Here is a 14599-nt window from a genome sequence, read left to right as displayed (position 1 = left end):
CATCAACGAACAGATCATCTAAACAGAAAATAAACAAGGAAACAGTGGCTTTGAATGACACACTGGACCAGATGTACTTAACAGATATACTCAGAACATTCTATCTTGAAAGAGTAGAATACACATTGTTTTCAAGTGCACATGGAACATTCTCCAGAATAGATTACATATTTAGTCACAAAACAGGCCTCAAAAAAATATAAAAACACAAAGTCATACCATGTGCCTTTTCTGACTACAATGCTATGAAACTAGAAGTCAGCCACAAGAAAAAATCTGGAAAGACCACAAATACATGGAAATTAAGCAATATGCTACTAAACAATGAATGTGTCAATCAGGAAATCAAAGGCAAAATAAAAGAATACATGGAAACAAATGAAAATGAAAACACAATAGTCCAGAACCTTTAGGATATAGTAAAAACAGTCCTAAGAGGGAAGTATATAGTAATACAGGTCTACTTCAAGAGGCAAGAAAAATCTCAAAAAAGGTACCTAACCTACCTTACATGTAAAGGAGCTAGAAAAAGAACAACAAATGAAGTCTAAAGTCAGCATAAGGAGGTAAATAAAATAGGGTCAGCATGAAGTCTAAAGTCAGCATAAGGAGGTAAATAAAGATTAGAGCAGAAACAAATGATATAGAAACTAAAAGAATAGAATAGATCAATGAAAAGCTGGTTCTTTCAAAAAGTTAATGAAATTGATAAATCTCTAGATAGACTTATCAAAAAGAAAAGAGAAAGGACCCAAATAAATAAAATCACAAATGAAAGAGGAGAAATAACAACCAACACCACAGAAAAGCAAAAATTATGAGAATACTATGAAAAACTATATACCAACAAATTGGACAACATGTAAGAAATGGATAAATTCCTGAAAACATATAAATTACCAATGTTGAAGCAGGAAGAAATAAAGAACTTGAACAGACCAATAACCAGCAGATAAATTGAATCAGTAATCAAAAAACTCCCAACAAACAAAAGTCCAGGACCAGATGACTTCACAGGTGAATTCTACCAAACATATAAAGAAGAGTTAATACCTATTCTTCTCAAAGTATTCCAAAACATAGGAATGGAAGGGAAACTTCCAAACTCATTCTACAAGGCCAGCATTATCCTGATTCCAAAATCAGACAATTATTCCACTTAAAAAAAAAAAAAAGAAGAACTATAGAACAGTATCCCTGATGAACATGGATGCAAAAATTCTCAATCAAATACTAGCAAACCAAATCCTATAATACATTAAAAAATCATCATGATCAAGTGGGATTTATTCCTGGGTTGCAAGGGTGGTTCAATATTCTCAATCAATCAATGTGATACAGCATTAATGAAAGGATAAGAATCATTTGATCATTTCAATAGATGCGGAAAAAGCATTTGACAAAATACAGCGTCCATCCATGATACAAACTGTGAGATCATGACCTGAGTCAAAATCTAGAGTCAGATGATTAACCAACTGAGCCACCCAGATGCCTTCGATTAATCTATTTTAAACATTCTTAGAATTGATTAACACGTAGTACTTGCATAAAAGCTGATTAACTCAGATCTATAGGGAAAAAAGCCATCTCAAACTTGGGGAAATTAACTAATGTCTAAAAATGATGTCTAGCAATGATGTCTATTGGCCAGTACCCCCTAAATACTTGGCTCCTATAAGAAACTACTCTACCAACTAGTCTATTAATGATGAAAATTCAGAGAATCTCTAGTCACAATTAAAAGTGGTACTTGAGGTATAGAAAATGTGGAGCTGGGGAAATTACAAAATTTGTCCTTCAAGAGAAAATCCCAGAGCCTTATCTGTGAGACCTAATCTCATCATTGCACTGTAATGTGGACTAACACTGTAATTGGACTAACTCCTTATTCATAAAATTCAACTGGAGCTTTCTAAAGGTCTGCATTTCCCAGACTGTCATTTAAAGAATAGGAGCACAGAAAAAAATCCACTACATACAATATTATTGAAACTCCTGCTGACTTTGGCTTATGCAAAAGATGGAATAAGAGGGATTAGTATTACTATGCCACCTCTAGCAACTCTCCACACCCCAGTCCTCCTCCAAAATCAGGAAAAAATATATGAGAAAACAGTTTTCAAGACACTGGCCATCAGGCAATGAAGTAAAGTCATCCCTGAAAAATGGGAAATAGGCGAATCTACAGTTGCCTCGGTATTATCTTGAGAAAATTTCCAGTCTGTGGCACAGGGAGGGTGAAGCCAATCAGAGCCTGGTCGATTCCCTGAATTGAGAAGATGGAGTTGACATTATACAATCATCAACAGGTCAATCTACCACAAAGACATTGCAATTCTAAATGTGTATGCACCAAACAATAGTGGTAAAATGTGTAAAGCAAAACTGACAGAAATGAAAGGAGAAAGAGATGACCCAAAATTATAGTCAGAGACTCCAACACCACTTTCCTAGCAATACATATAACAAGTGGACAGAACAACCAGCAATGATACAGAAGAACTCAACAGCAACATCAACCAACAAAATATAATTGACATTTATAGAACATTCTACCCTAAACTGAATACAGATTCTTTCCAATTGCCAGTGGAACATATACCAAAACAGTCCATATCCTGGGCCATAAAACAAACCTCAACAAATTTAAAAGAACTGAAACCATACAGAAGGAGTGTTCTGAATACAATGATATAAAAGGGACTCAATAGCAGAGAGGTAATAGGAAAATCTCCAAACACAAGGAAACTAAAGAATACACTGACAAATAATCCATGGGTCAAAGAGGAATTCTCAAAGGAAATAAAAAATACTTTGAACTAAATGAAAATACAATATATTAAAATTTCTGGGACATACCTAAAGCAGTGCTGAGATGGATATTTAGAGCACTAAATGCTGACATTGGAAAAGAGGGAAAGTCTCAAATCAGTACTCTAAGATTTCACCTTAAGAACCTAGAAAAAGATAAAATAAACCCAAATAAATGCAGAAGAAAAGAAATAAACATATGAGTAAATCTGAACGAAATTAAAAACAGAAAATGAAATTAATAAAACAAAAAGCTTATTCTTAGAAAAGATCAATAAACCTGACAAACCTCTAGCAAGTCTGACAAAGAAAGAAAAAGAGAAGACACAAATTATCAATATCAGAAATAAAACAAGGGATATCATTACTAACCCTGCAGACATCAAAAAGATAATGGGGGAATATTACAAAGAACTCTACACCCATACATTTGGCAGCTTAGAGAAAATGGACCAATTCCTCAAAAAGCACAAACTACAAAAACTCACCCAACATAGAATAGATAATTTGAGTAGCCCTACAACTATTAAGAAAATTGATGAGAAAGAATGAAATCTGGCCATTTGTAGCAATGTGGATGGAACTGGAGAGTATCATGCTAAATGAAATAAGTCAGGCAGGGAAAGACAGATACCATATGTTTTCATTCATATGTGGATCCTGAGAAACTTAACAGAAGACCATGAGGGAGGGGAAGGGGGGAAAAAAGTTACAGAGAGGGAGGGAAACAAACCATAAGAGACTCTTTAATACTGAGAACAAACTGAGGGTTGATGGGGGGTGGGAGGGAGGGGAAAGTGGGTGATGGACATTGAGGAGGGCACCTGTTGGGATGAGCACTGGGTGTTGTATGGAAACCAATTTGACAATAAATTATACTAAAAAAAAAAGAAAAAGAAAATTGATTTTGAAATTTAAAAATTCCCCCCAAAGAAATATCAAGGCCCAAATGGTTTCACTGAAGAATTCTACCAAGTGTTTAAAGAATTAATACCAGTTCTATACAATCTCTTCCAGAAAAGAAATACTTCTCCATTCATTCTATGAGGTCAGCTTTACCCAGATATCCCCAAAAGACAAAGACAGTACAGCAAAAGAAAACAGACCAATATTCCTCAAGGATTTAGATTTTTTAAATCCTTAAAATATTAGCAAATAAAATTCAGCAATATATAAAAAAGGAATGATATATTATGATGAAGTGAGGTTTATTCCAAGAATGCAAAGCTAATTCAGTTATCGAAAATTGATCAATGTAATCAATCATATTAACAGGCTAAAAAGAAGAAAATTCACACCATAATATCAATTGATGCAGAAAAAGCATCTGAAAAATTCAGTACTCATTCATGATAAAAATTCCCAGAGAAACAGGATAAGGAGAACTTCCTCAACTTCTTAAAGAACAAATACAAAACCTACCGCTAACATTGTATTTAATGGTAGAAGACTGAAGGCTCTCCTCCCAAAGTTGGGAACAAGGTAAAGAAGTCTGTTCTCATCACTTTTATTTAACCTAGTACTGGAACTTCTAACCAGTGTAGAAAGGCAAGAAAGTAAAATAAAAATGATACAAACTGGAAAGTAAGAAAGGGCATCATATGCCCTACTTGCATATGATGTGATTGTATAGAAAATTCCAAGAAATCTGCACAAAATTTGTAGAATAAGTGAGTTTAGCAAGTTCATAGAATGCAAGATAAACATACAAAAATCAATTGCATTTCTGTACATGATGAATACATCATGTATAGAATGGATACACAGAAACTTAAATTTAAAATACAATACCATATAAAATCATTTAAAAATAGGCATAAAGCTAACAAAATGTGTATAACACACATGGTAAAAACTACAAAATAAATAAATAATAATTGCAGATAAACGCCATGTTAATGATTGGAAGATTCCCATAGTAAAAGTGTTAAGCCTTCTCAAATTCATATATAGATTTTTAAAAAATTTTTTTTAATGTTTATTTATTTTTGAGACAGAGAGAGACAGAGCATGAGCAGGGGAGGGGCAGAGAAAGAGGGAGACACAGAATCTGAAACAGGCTCCAGGCTCTGAGCTGTCAGCATAGAGCCCGATGCGGGGCTCGAACCCACGAACCGTGAGATCATGACCTGAGCCGAAGTCGGACACTTAACCGATCGAGCCACCCAGGCGCCCCGTCAAATTCGTATACAGATTTAACGCAATTCCGGTCAAAATTATTTGTAGACATTGACAGATTATTCTAGAATTTATATAAAAAGGCAAAGAAACTAAAATAGCTAAAAATAAATTTTGAAAAAGAAAAATAAAGTGGGAGAAAACAATCTATCCTATTTCGAGATTTATTATGTAGTTATAGTAATCAAGACTGTAGTGTTGGTAGAAAGATAGACACATGGATCACTGGAACAAAACAGAGAACCCAGAAATAGACTCACATAAATATAGCCAACTGATCTTTGACAAAGGTGCAAACACAGTTCAATGGAGGAAAAACAGCCTTTTCAACAGACTATACTGGAGTAATTGGATATCCACAGGCAAAACAACAACAAACTCTAAGTCTCAAAACTTATACAAGTATAAAGACTTGTATAGAACACAGACTTCAGTATAAAACATAAAGCTGTAAAACTTTAGAAAGAAACATACAAGAACACTTCAGGATCTAGAACTAGACAAAGAGTTCTTAGACTTGACACCAACTGCATGATTCATCAAAAGAAAACTAATAAACTGAACTTGATTAACATTAAAAACTTTTGCCCTGTGAAAGACCCTTTGAAGAGGTTGAAAAGACAAGCTACAGACTGGGAGAAAATAGTTGCAGGCCATATATCTGACAAAGGACTAGTATCTAGACTATAATACACCAAAATATATAAAATATATTTTTTTAGGTGAAAATGCCAAAGTTGGTGAGGTTGCAGAGAAACTAGAACACTCATACATTGCTGGTGAGGAGATAAAATGGTACAGCCACTCTGGAAAATGGTTTGGCAGTTTCTTTTAAAACTAAACATGTACTTAGCATACAGCAGTAATTGTGCTCCTGGCATTTATTCCAGAAAAGTGAAAACTTAGGTTCACACAAGTATCTATACACAAATGTTTATAGCAACTTACTTTTTAATAGCCAAAAAATAGAAATAATCTAGATGTCCTTCAATAAGTGAATGTTAAACTGTGTTACATTCATACCAGAGAATACTACTCGACAACAAAAAGAAACATACTCTTGATATACACAGTACATGGAGTAAAAAAAAAAAAAAAAAAGTTACACACTGCATGATTCCATTTATAGAACATTCTTGAATTTACAAAATTATAGAAATGAACAATAGATTAGTAACTGCCAAGGGTTAAGGAGGGGGTTGAATAGCAGAGAAGTGGGTGTGGTATAAAAGGACAACATGAAGGGTCTCTGAGGTGAAGAAAATGTTCTGTATCTTGACTGTATAAATATTAAATTCTGGGGGCGCCTGGGTGGCGCAGTCGGTTAAGCGTCCGACTTCAGCCAGGTCACGATCTCGCGGTCCGTGAGTTCGAGCCCCGCGTCAGGCTCTGGGCTGATGGCTCGGAGCCTGGAGCCTGTTTCCGATTCTGTGTCTCCCTCTCTCTCTGCCCCTCCCCCGTTCATGCTCTGTCTCTCTCTGTCCCAAAAATAAATTAAAAAAAAAAAAAAAACGTTAAAAAAAAAAATTAAATTCTGATTGATCTTTTACTATAGTTTCACAAGATGTTATCATTGGGGAAAACTGGGTAACGGGCACATGAGACTCCTCTATATTACTTCTTTTTTTTAAACTTTATTTATTTGAAAGAGACAAAGACAGCATGAGGGGAGGAGGGGCAGAGAGGGGGGGAAGAGAGAGAGAATCCCAAGCAGGATCTGTGCTGCTGCCAGTGCAGAGCCCGACATGGGGCTCAAACCCACAAAATTGTGAGATCACGGCCTGAGCTGAAACAAAGAGTCAGATGCTTAACTGACCGAGCCACCCAGGCTCCCTTTCTCTACATTACCTCTTACAACTAACTACATGTGAATCTACAATTGTCTCAAAATAAAAAGTTTAATTTGGCAAATAGTAACTATATGTTGCCTACCAAAAACACAACTTAAATAAAAAACCACAATTAGGTTAAAAATAAAAGGACAGAAAAAGATATACCATGCTAATGTTAGATAAAAGAAAGTTGACTTAACTATTTTAGCATAAGAAAAAACAGATTTCAGAGAAAAGGATATTTCCAGAGGTTAAGAAGGTTATTTTGGAAAATAAATGGGTTGTTAATTATGAAAACATAAAAATCTTAAATATGTATACCCGTAATAATGGAGCTTCAAAATACAAAAATTGACAGAGCTCCAAGGAACAACAGGCAAAAATCCACAATCATAGTTAGAAGGGTCAGTGCCCCACTCTCAATACTTGATAAAACAAGTAAACATAAAATCAACAAAAATATAGTTGATTTGACAAACACTATCAACCGATTTGACCTAACCAACATTTATAGAACACACTGCCCATCAAGAGTAGAATACACATTCTTTTCAAGTGCACATGGAACATTTACCAACATAGACCATATCTAAAACCATAAAACTAATCTCAATAAATTTAACAGGATTTAAATTTAAATTTAACAGGATTCAAGTAATACAAAATATGTTCTCTGACCATTATATATTTAAATTAGAAACCAATAATAGAAAAAATATCTGGAAAATTCTCACATATTTGAAAACTAAATGCCATACTTCTAAACAACCCATGGGTCAAAGAAGAAATCAAAATGAAAACTAGAAAATATTTTGAACTGAATGAAAATAACACAACAGCATATCAAAAACAATGAGCTAATGCTAAAGCAGTACTTAGGAGGAAATTTATAGCACTGAATGCCTATCTTAAAAAATAAGAAAGGTCTCAACTGGATGACCTCATCTTTCATCTTAAGGAACTAAGAATAAAAGAGGAAATTAAATCCAAATTAGGCATAAGAAAGGAAATAAAGATCAAAGCAGAAACCAATGAAATAGAAAGTATGAAAGTAATAAAGTCAATGTAATCAAAAGCCAATTTTTTGAGAGTATATTAATAAAATTGATAAACTTTCAGCCAGACTGAGAGAAAAGGCATAAATTACTCAAATCTGAAATGAGAGAAGTGACATCACTATTCTACAGATATTAAATGGATAATAACAAAATATTATGAACACCATCATGTCTGTGAACCTGGCAACTAAGATGAAATGGATTCCTTGGAATTCACAAACTGCCAAAACTCACTCAAGAAGAAACAGATAACCTGAAGAGACCTCTACCTATTGAAGAGATGGAATTTGTAGTTAAAAATATTCCCATGAAGAAATATACAGGATAATAATTCACAGGTGAATTGAACCAAACATTAAAAATTTTTTTTTAATTTTTTTAATGTTTATTTTATTTTTGAGGGATACAGAGACAGAATAAAAGTGGGTTAGGGGCAGAGAGAGAGGGAGACACAGAATCTGAAGCAGGCTCCAGGCTCTGAGCTGTCAGCACAGAGCCCAATGTGGGGCTTGAACTCACAAACTATAAGATCATGACCTGAGCTAAAGTCAGACACTTAACTGACTGAGCCACCCAGGTGTCCCTGAACCAAACATTTTAAAAGGCAATAATGAAAATTTTACCAAACTTTTCCAGAACATCAAAGGAAAGAATATTCCCCAACTCATTCTATGATGCCAGCATTGCAATAATACCAAAACTAGACAAAGATATTACAACAAAAGAAGACTACAGACTGATATCCTTTATGAACATACACATAAATATTCTAAACAAAATTATTAGCTAATTGAATGCAACAATACATAAAAAGGATAATACATTATGACCAAGTAGATTGCACCCCAGGAATGCAGGGTTGGGTTAACATTAGATAATCAACCAATATAACTCATCATAATAACAAACAAAAAAAATCATCTCAATAGACACAGAAAAAAACATTTGGCAAAATCCAACATACATTCCTGATTTTAAAAAAAAATCAGCAAACTAAGAATAGAATCTGATAAAGAGCAACTGTAAAATACCTACAGCTAACATCATACTTTATGGTAAAATATTGAATTCTTTCCCTCTAAGATCAGAAAGAAGACAAGGAGGTCTACTTTCACACTTTTACTTAACTTTAGACTGGGGATTGTGGCCATTTCAATTAAGCAAGAAAAATAAATAAAATATATCTGGATTGGAATGGAAAAGTAAACATGTCTATTCACAGATGGCATGATTATCTATGTAGAAAATCCAAAGGCATGTACAAAAAAATCTATTAGAACTAGTAAGTAAGTTTAGGAAGATTTCAGGATACAAGATCAATATACAAAATTTGATTTTATTTTTATTTACTAGCAATGTACAATCAGAAATTGAAATAAAATAGTACTATTAACAAAACCATTATATACTTAGGGATAATTCTGAGAAAAGATATAAAAGGTCTATATGCTAAAACTACAAATCATTGCTGAGAAATATAAAAGAAGATCTAAACAGATTTACTTTGGGGGCACCTGGGTGACTCAGTCAGTTAAGCCTCTGACTCTTGATTTTGGCTTGGGTCATGATCTCACGGTTCCTGAGATGAGCCCTACATTGGGCTCCATGATGACAGTGCAGAGCCTGCTTGGGATTCTCTCTTCCCCCCTCTCTCTGCCCCTTCCCCCAGCTCATGTGTGTGCTCTCTCTCTCTCTCTCTCAAAATAAATAAACATTAAAAAAATGTTCATGAGTCTGAAGACTCACTAATGGTAAGAGGTATATTATCCCCAAATTAATGAATTCATTGCAAGCCTAATCAAAATCTTAGTATTTTTGTTGGAACTGACATGTTGACTTTAAAATTCATATGGAAATGCAAAGACCTAGAATAGTAAAAAAAAAAAAAAACATTTAGAACAGTAGAACAAAGTTGGAGGACTAAAACTACCTGATTTCAAGATTTATGATAAAGCTACAGTAATCACAATGTGTGATATAGGAGTAAAAATATACATTATCAATGCAACAGAAGAGTAGTGAAATAGATTCACACATACGTGGATAACTGGTTTGTGACAATAGTGCAAAGGCAATTCAGTGAAGTTTTTTTTCAACAAATGGTGCTGGGACAATTGAATATCCATTTGTTAAAAAATTAAATTGAATCCATACCTCTGCTCATAAACAAAAATTAGCTCATGACTCCCATGCAAATATTCCTTAGATAGGATACCCAACAAGATCCATAAAAGGACAAATAGATACAATGGACTAAATAGAAATTTAAAATTTCTGCTCCTGAAAAGACACACTTAAAAGAATAAAAAGCCAAACGATAGACCAGGAGAAAATTTGGCAAAAACACATATCTAGCAAAAGATTTATCCAAAATATGTAGAGAACTCTCAAAAGTCAATATTAAGAAAACAAAATTTTAAAAAATGCGCAAGAGACTTGAACAGGCACTTCACAGTAGATCTACAAAAGGCACATGAAAAGATGTCCAACATCCTTAGGCATTAGAGCAATACTTGTAAATTAAAACCACATTAAGATATTTCTTTATACCTATTAGATATAAAACCACATTAGATATTTCTTTATGCCTATTTCATGTATACCTTTATACATGAAAAGATGTCCAACATCCTTAGGCATTAGAGCAATACATGTAAATTAAAACCACATTAAGATATTTCTTTATACCTATTAGAATGGAAAATCCTGACCATACGAAATTTTGGCATGGATGCAGAGGAATTAGAACTCTCCTACACTGCCAGGGGTAATGTAAAATTGTACAACTACTTTGGAAACCAGTTTGGCAGTTGCTTACAAAGTTAAACATACATTTACCATATGATTCAGCCATTCTACTCCTAGTTATTTACCCAAGAGAACAAAGCATATGTCCACACAGATATATGTACCAGAATGTTCATAGTAACTTTCTTTATAATAGCTCCAAATTAGAAACATCTCCCCAATGTCCACCAACAGGTGAACAGATAACTGTGTTATGTCCATACGATGGAACACTACCTGGCAACATTAAGGAATAAACTCACTAACATATATGACAACACAGATGAATCTCAGAATACTTTGGTTGAGTAAAGGAAGTCAGATGCAAAAGAATACACACTCTAAGATTTCATTTATATATAATTCTAGGGTTGTCTGGATGGCTCAGTTGGATGAGCGTCCAACTCTTGATTTCAGCTCAGATCATGATCTCAGAGATCCTGAGATTGAGCCCTGTGTTAGGCTATGCACGGACAGTGCAGAACCTGCTAGGGATTCTCCCTCCCTCTCTCTCTGCCACACCCCTACTTGTACTCTCTTTTTATCTCAAAATAAATATATATTTTTTAAATAAAAATTCTAAAATAATACAAACTGTAGTGACAGAAAGCAGATCAGTGTCTACCTCGGGACAAGGATGTGGATATAGGGAAGAGTAGGTGATTATAGAGGGGATGAGGAACTTTTTGGAGTAGTGAATATGTTCACTGTCTTGATTGTGGTGAGAATTCACAGGTATATATATATATATATATATATATATATATATATATATATATATATATATACCAAAATCTCTCAAAGTGTACATGTTAGATCTGTGCAGTTTATTGTATGACATAACACAATAATTCTATTTTTCAAAAAGTCTCATTTGGGGACAGATTCTTTAGTAGCATCTCAAAGTCCTCAGTGTATTTTTAAGGTGAGTACAGGTGAAGTACACAATTTAACTTTGGTAAGTGTAAAACTTATTTTTACCTGCCTCTGAAACTCTCTTCCTGAGAATACCCATCCTCTGCCATTACCCATTTGAAAGTAAAATGGAAATCCCAAGATAATATTTTAGGGGCTTAAGGTATTTAGTGATCCCATGCAAAACTTCCTACTAATCACAGTAAAGATATCCAGTTCTATGTTTCTTCTCAACTTACATGCAGAAAAGGTATAATAGTTCTGGTATGACTGGGCCTGAGTATATCAAAAAATAGTATATGTATTGTTAACATATATCCTGAAACTATGGCAGTTATAACACCCTGTGGGGTTGGTCCTGTTGTGGTGGTAGGGAGTAGAGTTACAGGTAGAACTATTAAGAAATGAGATTGGGTAGGAGGGAAACTTTGAGTTCATAAATTACAAGTTTAGGCTTGTCACCTAGAAGTCTATGTTCAAAATGCAGGGTGAAAGGCATATCTTTTTTGAAGGAATTAGATGAACAAAACAGGAAAGAAGTTGAGTTGGGTCTGGAGCATGGGTAGAACAGTACTTAAATGGGATTGTGGGATGGACTTTGTTCCTGAGTAACCAAGGGAAATGAGAGTACTGGTTCCCACTATGGACTCAAAATTAAAAGAAAGAAGCACACTATAGATCACAAAAATTGCAGGGGAAATCCAAATCAGGGATAACTCTAAAATGGTTTTATGTATTAATTTGGGGCACATATAGCTGAGTGGAGCTGTGTACCTATAACCTGAATAACTACAGACAGGGTACCTTATTCAATCATAGAAGATGTAGCTTAGAAAGCCCTACAAATAGAGGAATTTGAGAGTACTATATGTCTTCTATCAAGACTTATTCACAATGTGACACTTATTCCTTTCACAAAATGTGACCACATTTCCCTAGAACATGATTTAACTTTCAATGGCCTTTTCAACCCTTGTTATTAAAATAGAGAAAGAACATCTTTTGGGCACTACTCTTTCCCTGATATATTGTAAATTCTTATTGCCTTAAGAAGGACTTTAAAAAGAAAGGCCTTTATGGGCAGCTGCATTAGATGAGAAAATAAAGGGGTGGGGGAGGCTGAGGCTGGAATAAAAGCATAAAGTTCCCAATGAACATGTGATAGTTTGAGAGGATGTGACTGTTTTAAACCACCATTCCTATATACAAAAATTCACAGGGCTTCTGACAGTTTCGACCACAAAAATCTCCCCCATGTGTAGCAATAAAGTTTTAACTAATAGGCAGAAGATGAGGGGTAAGGGTGCTGAACAAAAAGCTCTGCTCTTAAAAACTTGTCTCAAGAAGAAAAAATTCTTTTCTCTTAGAGATTGTAAATAGGATAAAGTGGTTTGAGGGCCTTCTCTCTGGGAGATTATTATGGGGAATGCTTTTTACTAATTCAAGCATATTAAGGCCAAAATCAATTTATCTCCCAGACACCTATTTTCATAAATACTACAGTAGTTTTAGTAACTTTGTAATGTTACAGAAATACTTAGAATATCATATTAACTGGATGTACATATGTATTTTTCATGCCAATCTTTTCACTGGCAGTGGTTTTTTACCTTCTGGCCATGTGTGTGTGTGTGTGTGTGTGTGTGTGTGTGTGTGTGTGTGTATTTGGTCATCTTAAGCTGCCAATGTACATTTCCACTTGATTTCTTTTGATACCTCCAACTTAAACCTTAAGCTTTTGATCCCCAAATTAACCTGCCTAAACAAAACATCTACTGATTTTCCTAATTCCCTTTATTTTCTTAAATTTATTTATTTATTTTGAGAGAGAGTGCTAGCAGAGGAGGGGCAGAGACAGAGGGAAACAGAGAATCTGAAGCAGGTTCTGTGCTGTCAGCACAGAGCCCCATGCAGGGCTTGAACTCACGGAAACTGTGAGAACATGACCTGAACTGAAATCTAGAGTCATGACCTGAGTTGAAATCTAGAGTCTGGCCCTTAACCGACTGAGCCACCCAGGCACCGCCCCCCCCCCCCCCCATTCCCTTTATTTGGCTCCTCTCCTCTCTCTTAGGCAGCCAGTCATTCCATTTTGTTAATCTTTCCTTGTAATTTCTTTCATTCATTTCTTTTTTTCATTTTTATGGTGATCCTTTATTTAGGCCTTTGTTATCTTGTGTTTCCATCACAAATCTTCAAATTGGTGTTCCTTTCCAGCCCTTGAGGTCCTCTAGGGTAAAGAGTGGAGATGAGATAAAGGAATTTCACTGCCTCTAGGCGTGCCAAGTATTCTCACACAAAGGAAGTTCAAGAAAGGTGCATGCAGACCTGGAGAGGTGAGATAAATTTGGGTGGGGTAGGGAAGAGGTGTCACAGAAGGCTGGCATAACCCCTGCGCCTTGGAAACTGAAGCTAGGGGTAGAGATGCTTAAAGCCAGACAGGACGAGGGTTGCTGAGTGAACTGAAATGAAGTTGGTCAGAAGATTGAGGATGTAATTCTTGGTCCTTGGTATCTGAAGGTTAGAGTAGGGTCAATCCCTCTTGATAGTGTGTCCTCAATATTTACCTTTCACTTATTTGTGGCTTCAACTGGAGATAGTGTAAGTCTGTTGAGGATAGATATTACACATTTTCTCATAACTCAGGTGAATAACACAATATTTTATAAGTGATTTGTATTGTTGCTATCACAGATATTATTTTAACATTCTTTATTTCATAGTCAAGTCTTTCAGCTCCTCTTTGAGACCTTTAATTTCCATTTAGATTCTCTTTGAAGCCGTTTATTTGGTCATTAATTTTTCCTTGAGTTAAATTATATATCTTGAGAGTTTATGGGACTTGCTTTGCCCAAAAAGAATACTATTTTCAGGAAAATATGTGTCCTAAATTGACTTTTGAAGCATTTAACAATGTTGCCTATGAAATACCGTACATCTCCTTTTTAAAGTTTATATTTGAAAACATTATTTTTCTTAGTATTTAAAGGAAAAATTTTGACTTATTAATTTGAC

Source organism: Panthera pardus, unplaced genomic scaffold, assembly GCF_024362965.1.
Source record: "Panthera pardus isolate Hobbes unplaced genomic scaffold, ASM2436296v1 HiC_scaffold_17, whole genome shotgun sequence".
NCBI lineage: Eukaryota > Metazoa > Chordata > Mammalia > Carnivora > Felidae > Panthera > Panthera pardus.
The sequence above is the reverse complement of the archived record's forward strand: the minus strand, read 5'-3'. Positions refer to the sequence as shown.